Raw genomic sequence first — 11,090 nt, 5'->3', positions numbered from 1 at the left:
CTGCATACCCATCAGCCTATGCCGTGCAAAAATCTCCCAGACTATATGGTTATAGTTATATATATATATATATATATATATATATATATATATATATATATATATAATGGTGGTTATTTTGATGAGGGCATTATTTGAACCAATCCAAGTGTGCAGGATATCTTGGGATTTGATGTGATAAAACTGAGCACAAAGATTGAATTTGGTTGCATTTTTGACTGAGTTAAAAGTCTTGGGAATATAAGGCTTATATGACGCAATTGGTGGAAGAGTTATAGTACATGGCAAAAGCTTATATCAGCTTATCAACCAACGCGCATATGTCCCTATAAATACAAAGAGGGTGCACCATTCAAAAGATCTCCAATTGAACACACAAAACTGCCCTGCGCAAACCCTCTCAACAACTTTAAGATTTTTTTATTTTCTTTTTCGCCGACACATCTTCAGTTGGCATAAACATCATTGTGGAGGCAACCGGTGATATCTTCAGTTGGCATAAACATCACTATCGCCGTAGAATTAGCCGATCTCGTAGCATCTTTAGTTGGCATAAACAGCACTGCGTCAAGGGCGATTGGTTACCTATCCAAGTCTCAGTCGAGAAGGATTTTCGAATCCTTGTTGGTCGAGGTCATCTCATCAGCCTTCTCGGCGAAGTGAGGTGTTACGAGTTATTACATTCGGCACATTGGAAACCGAATTTGATATTGAACTTCGCTAAGTTAGCAGCCTTGTCTTCAGGCTTTATAACCCGAAGGTTAAGACAAGTTCTTTCCTCGGTCGCAATCGTAAGACGTAGACGTCGACCGCACACCCAACGCAACATCAACATATTTTACTCCTCGGCCGAGCTCGGTCGACGAGTTGGCACACCCCGCACACAACTGAAGTATGTAGTTAGCTCATAGATTACTTGGCCTGCGTGCCACGTAGGCTTGGTAGATTTTAGGGTCAACATTTTGGCATGCCCAGTGGGACCCAGTGCTAAAACTACAAAATTCACATTATAGATCAAGATGTTGATTCGGCTCCATTTAGTCGACTGCACGAGCTCCTGGAACAATTGAAAAAAACACAATGAGGAAATGAAAAGATCTTTGGAAGTGGGAAAAGTTCTTCGTGGCCATAAAGAGATGCAAATATCATTCGCTCACATGTTGAGAATAAAAGCTCCTATTACCCTCCAAGAGCAATAGGTAAATGAAGACATGGCTCAATTTAATGCCTGGTTGGATAGAGAACATTTTCCTTACGTTTTCGACTACAAATCAATTCCATTTGATGAATGGTTGGTTGAAAAAATCGGGGGGCAATTTTTCGCTCTGGACACAACCAACATTCGGCCTAAGAAGATTGTCGAGACGGCTGAAGAAAAACCTAGGCCACCTGTTGTCTTGGTCAAGATTGGAAGTGTGGTAGGCCTAGAAGCAAAAGTTCAAGTTTATGAGCCAAAAGTCAACCCAGAAAATGATTCGTCATAGGAGTGCTCTAATGACGAACAAGGCCGAGATGTAGGCCTAGCCGAAAAAATCACGCCAATCGATATGATTATTGGTGATAAAGTCGATATGGAGAAATCCTGTTTGGCTAAGTTGTTGAAAGCAGAAATTGGCGAAGTAATTATGCCTGGGGGGCATAATAATTGTTTAAAACATTCGGCGGTCAAAAATGAAAAATATTTCACCAAGTCAAAAATATTTGGAGAAACTTCTTTATTCGGCCTAGAGCAAAATCATTTTGAAATTTTTGATATAAACAGATCTCGACTTGGGATAAAACATCGTTGGCCTCCTCCTCTTTATTAGTTCGGTCCATTTTCGTTTTCTTTTATTACGAAAAGAGATAAATTAATTTCTTAATGATCTGGCTAATTAAGCCGATGCATAAGAAATTAAAGGGGGCGACAACAGTGCGGCAATCCAAATATGTATATATCAATTGGCCGAGGAAGGCAATTCAAATATATATATATATATATATATATTAGTTGGCCGAGTATAAAAAATGGAATGAAGGACATGATGGAGATATGCATGGCAGATGGCATCATGTCAGGATTTGGGTTTATGGCTTACATCAAGATGCCACTACCGAGAAGAAAAGAGTGGGATCACACATGCCGAGCTCGAAGGACTGGTGCTAAGCACAGGTTCATTTTATAAATGTGTGTGTGCACGGCCAGGATCCCGTTTATATATATGGCAGCTGCATGGCTGGCAGGTCACATCAAACAATCATGTACTTTTATATATCTGTACTTATAGGCAGGCCGAGCTTCAGGAACGGGTTTTATCAATCTTGGCCCTAGTTCTTCTCGGCCTTATTGTACTCTCGACCTTGACCCATCAGATGTTAAAGTAGAATGCATGCATATGCATGGAAGAGACAAACGGTGAATTAGCAGAAGGAGATCACGACATTGGCAGAACATACATGTTATTGCCGAGGAACAAAATTTGTTTCAAAAATAAGACGAAATGTTGTCGGCTACGAACACTTAATTTCCTTAACCATTCGGTTTACGAGTCGAAGCTCAAGGAAACTAGGGGGCAATGTTTGGACCTGATTTTACACCGTCGGCCCAAGCAATTGAGGTCGTTGAGTAAACATGGTTCTTAATCGTCGGATAAGAAATTTAAGATAATTTGCTATTATTAAGAGATAATATTATGGTTTTTAATCATAATAATTATCTTTTAATAAATTATCTTAGTTTTCTTGTACAAAATAAATTATAGAGATTCTTGGACTCTTCACTTGGCCTAACATGGATCTGCAAGCCGAAGATAATGGTGGATAGGAGACCTAAGCGGGCTAGGATGTTGTCAGATGATGGAAGACTTGCATGTCGTGTGAAAAGCTACAAGTTATATATATGTAGGCTATATAGTCTGCATACCCATCAGCCTATGTCGTGCAAAAATATCCCAGACTATATAGTTATATATATAATGGTGGTTATTTTGATGAGAGCATTATTTGAACCAATCCAAGCGTGCAGGATATCTTGGGATTTGATGTGATAAGATTGAGCACAAAGATTGAATTTGGTTGCATTTTGGACTGAGTTAAAAGTCTTGGGGAATATAAGGCTTATATGACGCAATTGGTGGAAGAGTTATAGTACATGGCAAAAGCCTATATCAGCTTACCAACCAACGTGCATATGTCCCTATAAATACAAAGGGGGTGCACCATTCAAAAGATCTCCAATTGAACACACAAAACTGTCCTGCGCAAACCCTTTCAACAACTTTGAGATTTTTTTATTTTCTTTTTTTCCGACACATCTTCAGTTGGCATAAACAACATTGTGGAGGCAACCGGTGATATCTTCAGTTGGCATAAACAACACTGTCGCCGTAGAATCAGCAGATCTCGCAGCATCTTTAGTTGGCATAAACAGCATTGCGTCGAGGGTGACTGGTTACCTATCCAAGTCTCGGTCGAGAAGGATTTCCAAATCGTTGTTGTTCGAGGTCATCTCATCAGCCTTCTCGGCGAAATAAGGTGTTACGAGTTACTACATTCGGCACATTGAAAGTCGAATTTGATATTGAACTTCGCTAAGTTAGCAGCCTTGTCTTCAAGCTTTAGAACCCGAAGGCCGAGACAAGTTCCTTCCTCAGCCGTAATCGTAAGACATAGAAGTCAGTTAAGCACCCAACGCAACATCAACATATTTTACTCCTCGGCCGACGAGTTGGCACGCCCCGCACACAACCGAATGACGTAGTTAGCTCATAGATTACTTGGCCTGCGCGCCACGTAGGCTTGGTGGATTTTAGGGTCAACAGATTTATATGATTATAGTGACAAATTTCGAAGTTAAGCTCTTCATGAAAGTTGTAAAGTTTGTCATTACGAGCGTTTATATATGTTTTTACACTTCTACATTAATTAATAAACCATTAAAGACTTTAGGTAAGTGAAAATATACTTAAAAGAAAAATGCGTTTTTATGTTTTGGATGTGACAATATGGTATGTATATACTTATTTAGTATTATGTTTTTCATTTGATTATTTATTGGTTTAAAATATATTTTCCTTATCGGGTAACGGGTTGGGTTATATTACCTGTTAATATTATCGGGTCAATTTCAGGTCGGGTCATTTTACCTGTTTATTTTAATGGGTGTTACACGACATGGCCCGTTAAGATATCGGGTATGACACGAAAACGACACGAACACGGAAAACACGACACGAATGCCAGGTCTAGTCCAGAGGCCATTGCATTTCCCAATTCCTATATTAGTTTGAGAGTATTTATATAATTCTGATTAAACATTTAAGTGAATTATTCTTTTTTATTTGTAAATAAATAACAATTGAAACCCTTGGTTTTTTTTAAGCGAAGGTGAGCAATCATTGAAACCCTTGGTTTGATTTTCGGAACTCCTTTAATTTGCATTTTCGTTTGATAAAAATTGAAATGTATGTTTGGAATGTGATCTCCTTAATTCAATGATCTGCTGAATAGACTCATCTCAAACTGACCAAAAACCTATATAGAGAAAAGATTCGTATTAGTCATCTTTTATTTTAGTAGCTAGTGAATTTTAAAAAGTGTGTATTGTTTTGTGCTTCACTCTGATACTTCAGATATTGTCTCATTACCATTTTGACTTCCTTTCCATTACCATCTGTTTGGCTACCAAGAAAACTGTCAAAAACACTAGAGGAATAGAGAAATTTAAGCCTTACCCTTTCTATTGTTTATCTCTAGAGAATATGAAATCTTTAATTTGTTCATTCTGTCTCGACTATTAACAGAAATGCAGAAAAACACAGAAATGCAGAAAGAGCATGTATCGAAGAAATGCAGAGAGAGAGAGAGAGAGAGAGAGAGAAAGTGATTGATTACATTGATATTAAATTAATTTTTAAAACTATGAGAATACAATTTATATAGCCATCATGACTAGCTTGCAGCCTAAGCTATTTAACTAACTAATTCGATAACAACTATAACAAAGCAACCACATTCTCAACTGTCTAACTAACTATTGTTGAGCTGGAATGATATATTCAACATCCCCCCTCAATCTCAACTGGGTTTCCCAGTTTGAGATTGAATGAATGCTTGAGAAATGCTGAACAATGAAATCCTTCTTGTCCATGTACTCCTAGCCCTGCTCCCATCATCAATTAATCCTCTGTTCTTGGTGTTTAAAGGTGTCTTCATGCATCTGCATTATCAATTTCATACTCATCAATCAACCCCTCAAACTGATTTCTTCACCGCTGTAGCTACTTTTTTCACAGATTCCAATGTTTCACAGTCAACATTCCTAGAAGACCTTTAATTTTCACAGATTCCACTGTATTTTCAGACATTTTGATTACTCTGACCAAATCCTTCTTCGTTTACAATCGAGAATGATCAAACAACAAACTTTACAATCACAGAAATCAAGAAACACACCCCTCTTCGGCAATCGGCCTTAATGGAGTTGCACACAATAACAACAAACAAAACTTTTCAAGAATGTTACTCCGACTATCGGCCTTTAAGGAGTAACACACAATATCTGAGATAGAACTTTCACTCCGGCTATCGGCCTTATGGAGGAAACAAATTGCATTCAACACACTATTGGCAATCAGCCTTTTTCGAGTGCACAAATCTCAAACAACCAAGAACTAATCATGCACTAGAAAGGAATGGCTATCGGCCTTTGTATTCCTTCAACAATCTCGTAGAAAATGGTTATCGGCCTTAACAGATAAACTTGCATACAAGAAACCCTATCGAAGAAACAAACCTTTTTTTTTTTTTTTACTACGGCATTTAAGCAAACAGATAGAGTGCAAAATTTAGAAACAAAACTTGAGACTCAAGCTCGTGATTGGAAAACCCCATTGGAGAACCTCCACCAAACCACCATGAGCAGAAGATGATGGCCACCAAGGAACGCACACGGCGATCTTTGTCATAGCAGATTCACAACAACTAAAGAACAAGATCAAGAACCAAAACTTCTTCGGCAATCAGCCTTCAAAGAAGATTTCATACTCCGGCAATCGGCTGAGACAACCCATCAAACAGCTGGAGTGCACAGATCTTTTCCCTGTTGAAATACCTGGATTCGAGCACCAAGAACCTTCACCAAGAATAGCAAATCGTCCCACACAAACAGAGCAATAACACACTACGCGCGGAAGAACGAAGACGGAAAAAGCACCAAGGATCGACCTTCAGCAATGATACCATATTAACAGAAATGCAGAAAGAGCATGTATCAAAGAAATGCAAAGAGAGAGAGAGAGAGAGAGAGAGAGAGAGAGAGAGAGAGAGAGAGAGATACTGAATTAATTTTTACAACTATGAGAATACAGTTTATATAGCCATCATGACTAACTTGCAGCCTAAGCTATTTAACTAACTAATTTGGTAGCAACTATAACAATGCAGCCACATTCTCAACTGTCTAACTAACTATTGTTGAGCTGGAATGATATATTCAACATCGACTACAGTATTCGGGACAATTATTACAATATAATGAATATTTTCTTGGATCTGTTTGTTTTCATTAAGAAATAGTAATTAGATATTTGTGAAGGCAATTATCATTAGAGGGTTTTTAACTGCACTTTTTTAAGCAGTACGGGAAACGTAAGAAGGATATAACTATAGCACATATGAATCGGCCAGAATTAAGTCACTCTAATGATATCGATCTTCCCCGGAGGGTAGAATGAATAACAGATTAATAATGCAATAGTTACACTGGCCTTCTTAATAATGGTAATATAGCTGAAGTTCACAGCAGCACTCTTACTTGGAGACCTGCAACATCATCTGTTTTCAATAGGGTTATAAAACCAAAGTCCGAATGAGCTCCAGCTCCAAAAATTCCATTCGCTGGATCAGAAACTTGACCTATATAACAAATGGGCATCGTCTTAGGAGTTAAAATAGTTGTAGGATCAAATTAAAGTTACAAAACTTTTGATCGAAATATACCATCGTAGTGTAGTAAACGCAGTGCTGCTATAGCCTCGCCAATCATTTCTGGTTTGTCGAAGAAATGGATGTCGAGATCAAGAGCAAGGGCCACAAGCCTACCAACTGACTTAGCCACCTCCCTGAAATGATTTTCATGAAAACAGGTCGCCTCAAAGTGTAGCATCCACTCTAGAAAGAACTAATCTAGAAGAAGAAATATGGAAAAGGATTATTGAAAGTTATGAAACTAATCAATTATGGAAAAGGATTATTGCTTATTTATTTGGAAATTGATGAACATGACTCACTTTTCTCAAAGTAGTTCGCGCTGCTTCCATTGTAACAATCTGAAACTATGTGGAATTTGATATATGTTGATATAGGAATTTAAATCTTTTTCAGTTTTTAGTGTGTTTATATATTTCAGCTTTAATTGCTATGTATGTAATTACAGTAAAGTACAACGAGTAAAGCCAGCAGCTCTGATCCTAGGTACCAGGGGTAGAAGGTGAGTGATTTCAAGATTTTAAAGTTTTGTTTGGTTTTTGGTTATATTCAAATCAGAGAATGGGTTTAGATTCCTTAGAACACTGTTCATTCTACAGTATTATTCCATTTTTTACCCTTTTTGTTTCTGTCATTACTGTTTATTCTACAGTGCGATTCCGTCTTTAGCCCTGCTTTAGTCTTTGGTCTTTTATTTCATTTTTGGATTCTTCCTTACCACAGCATTTCAGTCTCTCGACCGTCGAATGTGAACCACACAAATGAATATATATGCTGTTTGCCACAACCAACTCTTTTTGCATCTAAAACGAATAACACTTGGTTTGTGTGTTGCATATATCGATTGCTAAGATTTTGGAAGGGTGTATGGGTTTGGGTAATTTTCATATTATTTTGTGAGTTTGCCTGCTTGAGGTAGAGCTTTTGTAGACAAATATTGGTTATCTGGGCAAAGTTCTTGCCTTTCCAAAATGTTGAAGAGGTCATTGAAAATAAACTAATTGATTAAGTTATAAAAAATTTGTAATATTTTAAAACATTATTTGAGAATTCTGACATTTGAATTGAATTGGTATTTTTTGTTTCATATATTTTGGATCGACGAGATGGGCTGTAGGTTGGCATATTGCTGTGCTCTTGAATGATGTTTTGTTTGGCATATTACTGTTATCGAACCTGGTTGCTTTTCATCTGAATATTATTATATTTTCATATCATGTTTTATACGATTAGTTTTTGTACACAGTATAGGTTACTAAACGTACCGATAGGAAGAAGACTATGTAAACGTACCGATAGGAAGAAGTCAATGGTTTAGATAAAACATGTTCTTTTGGTCTTCTTATCTGTATTTATAGTGTTATGGAAAGATTATTTGTTTGCTAAAATGTTTTTGCATAAATTTACACATTTCTACTTCTATTCTAATCCCATGTATATTTGCTTGCAGTTCTGTAGCGGAATGAATATAGATCCTATCTAAAGTTTATTACCTTTTCAGTTTAATAAGAAGATCAGAGTCCGTGTGTGTAGAATTTGGAGACCTAAAGTGATAGAAATGGATAATATGTTTGGCGGTCTTCAATGTACATTGGTTGATGAAATTGTAAGAATTTTATTTTTTTTAGGTTTTTAATTTTGGTAATACTGTATTCCACGAATTTGTCAATAATGTTAAACTATATTTTGCAGAAAAGGTATAAATATTTTAGTTATTCGCAAACTTATAGATGATCTTTCCTAAGAAATAGAAGAAACTAGACGTCTACATTGAATGGTTATTAATTACACTATGTTTGGATGAAGAAATGACGGAAATTGAAATGAAGGGATTTTATTTTCTAGAATTTGTGAATTTTGTTGTTTGGTTAACTTAAAAGAACAATGAAATTGAAAACGGAATTTGTTAATTTTAAACTCTCAATCATAGAAATTGGGAGATGACACATATTTACATGGAATTTAAAATTGGAAATTGGAGGACCCAAATTCCAAGTTTTTTTTCCATGCGGAAATTCTAAATTTCTATGTTATAAATCCAAACAAAGGAATTGGTGCATGTCAATTTATAAATTCTGACTTTTATCCAAATTCCAAGTTTATTTCCCTCATGCAAACATAGTGTTAAGGAAACTAATGAAATTTTTTTCAAAAGTTTACATTTTAACAAAAAATTAGACCATGAATTTATTTAATGGTTAGTACAAAACTCAACATTTAATGAGTCAAATCAACATGGCCCAACATAAATAACATTGCTGTTTTTTTCCAAATTTACCCCTGATGACTTTTTATTTTATGTTTGTATTTTTCCGTTAGTGTTTTCAGTTTAGACAATGCACGCAATTCCGTTTAGACATCCCATAGCTTGATCCCGTTTGAACATCCCATAGCTTGATCATTCAAGCTTCAATCCTTAGCAGTTTGTTTGATCAATGACTTTTGTAGAAAACCGAACGGTGGATTTTGTGTTCGGATTTCAAAATTTTGAGCTTTTTCTTCTACATGGACATGATTCAATTGTCAGTTTCTGGATTTTTGGAATCTTCAGTTTGCATGTGATTCAATTGTTGAGTTTTGGAATTTTGAGATCTTCATCGCTATTTTATCATCAATATGGCATTGTAGGTAAGTTTTGATTCACCCTTTGTATTCTATTTGTTTTGGATTTTCGTTTGTTATTGTATGTATTTTTGTATTTATGATCGCTGATTCTGGTACATTTATCGTTTATAAATATGTTCGTCGATTATTTTGTGTTTGGATATATGTTTTCTGAAACTGTTAGTATATACGTTTCATAAATAGTGTTGTTTTAGTTTCATAAATAGTGTCGGTTCAGTTTCACAAATAGTGTTGTAGTCTTCATAAATAGTGTTCTGTTATTGGTTCAAATTAATAAATAATGTTTGTTATTCATTGAGTTTCAGAAGTAGTGTTTTGTTATTGTTTTCTGTTCTAGAAATAGTGTTTGTTATTGGTTTAGTTTCATAAACAGTGTTAGTTTTAGGTTCATTTTATATGTATATGGTTTTATAGATTGTTATTGGCTATTTTGGACAGTTTAAGAAACTTTGTTGTTGGTAATTTGTTATATATTTGCAATGATTTGTAACTATTTGTTTTTGTGTTTATTAGATGTGGAGAATCGTAAACTAGCTCAATTTACTTATAGTGGTGTATCCGTCGTTAGTTCTATTACTACAGAGCCTACATTCAATCAGATAAACTCTCGAGGTCGAATTTGCCCATCTTTTTTTGTATCCCTACTTCAATGATAGTGTATAAAAACAAAAGCTTGAAAAACCGATTTACATCAGTGTCAATGATCATATATTTTTGATAGGTAGCTTGTATTTTTTATCAGCCTCAAGATAAAGCTTGAAACACTGATTTATACACTATGGTCCATCAAGTATTCCTGTGTCTCCTAAGACAACAAAAATGTACAAAATAATTTGTATCAATGAATGCTATTAAAAATGCTATACAAAAATACTATTTGAAGAGGATAATACTATTTGATAGCATTTTTAGAAAGAAAAAAATGCTATAAATGCATGCTATTAAAGAAGGTTTGTGGTGTAGCGTAGGCCACGATGTTTATGAAACTAAACGAAGAATTAGGCACTATTTCTGAAACTAGATCAATAAGTACACACATTATTTATGAAAACATACAAAAACGAGAGTTCGGCATTATTTTTGGAATTGGACCAAGAAGCGAGAGTTCGGCATTATTTTTGGAATTGGACCAAGAAGTAGGCCACACTGTTTATGGAACTACACCTATAAATAAGCACTATTTATGAAACTGGACCAAGAACTAGGCAATATTTATGAGACTAGACTAAGAACTAGAAGCTATTTATGAAACTGAACCAAGAAATAGGCACTATTTATGAAGATGCACAAAAAATTAGGCACTATTTATCAAACCAAAACAAGAGTTGGACATTGTTCATGGAACTGGACTAAGAATTAGGCCACACTATTTATGAAACAGAACGATAATACAACAGTGTTTATGGGACTACAAAAATGTAATGAAGTCATGAAGAAAAGGGAAGACAAAGTGAACGATGTAGTTTTTATACAGAGAACTAGTAGTTATTTGTAGAAAC

At 35.6% G+C, this 11,090-nt stretch overlaps 1 long non-coding RNA gene across 1 annotated transcript; it reads right to left on the bottom strand.

Annotated features, from left to right (window-relative positions):
* Positions 1 to 6,490: 6,490 nt before the first annotated feature.
* On the bottom strand, positions 6,491 to 7,483 carry LOC139195954 (uncharacterized). The gene is made up of 3 exons (XR_011581039.1): positions 7,269 to 7,483; positions 6,979 to 7,164; positions 6,491 to 6,894 (listed from the first exon to the last, which is right to left on the bottom strand). It is a non-coding gene; the product is annotated as an uncharacterized lncRNA (long non-coding RNA).
* Between the last annotated feature and the right edge of the window lie 3,607 nt (positions 7,484 to 11,090).

The sequence above is a fragment of the Malus domestica genome, chromosome 05, assembly GCF_042453785.1.
Source record: "Malus domestica chromosome 05, GDT2T_hap1".
NCBI classification, from domain to species: Eukaryota; Viridiplantae; Streptophyta; class Magnoliopsida; order Rosales; family Rosaceae; genus Malus; species Malus domestica.
Note: the sequence above shows the minus strand (reverse complement) of the source record. Positions and strands in the feature narration are given on the sequence as shown.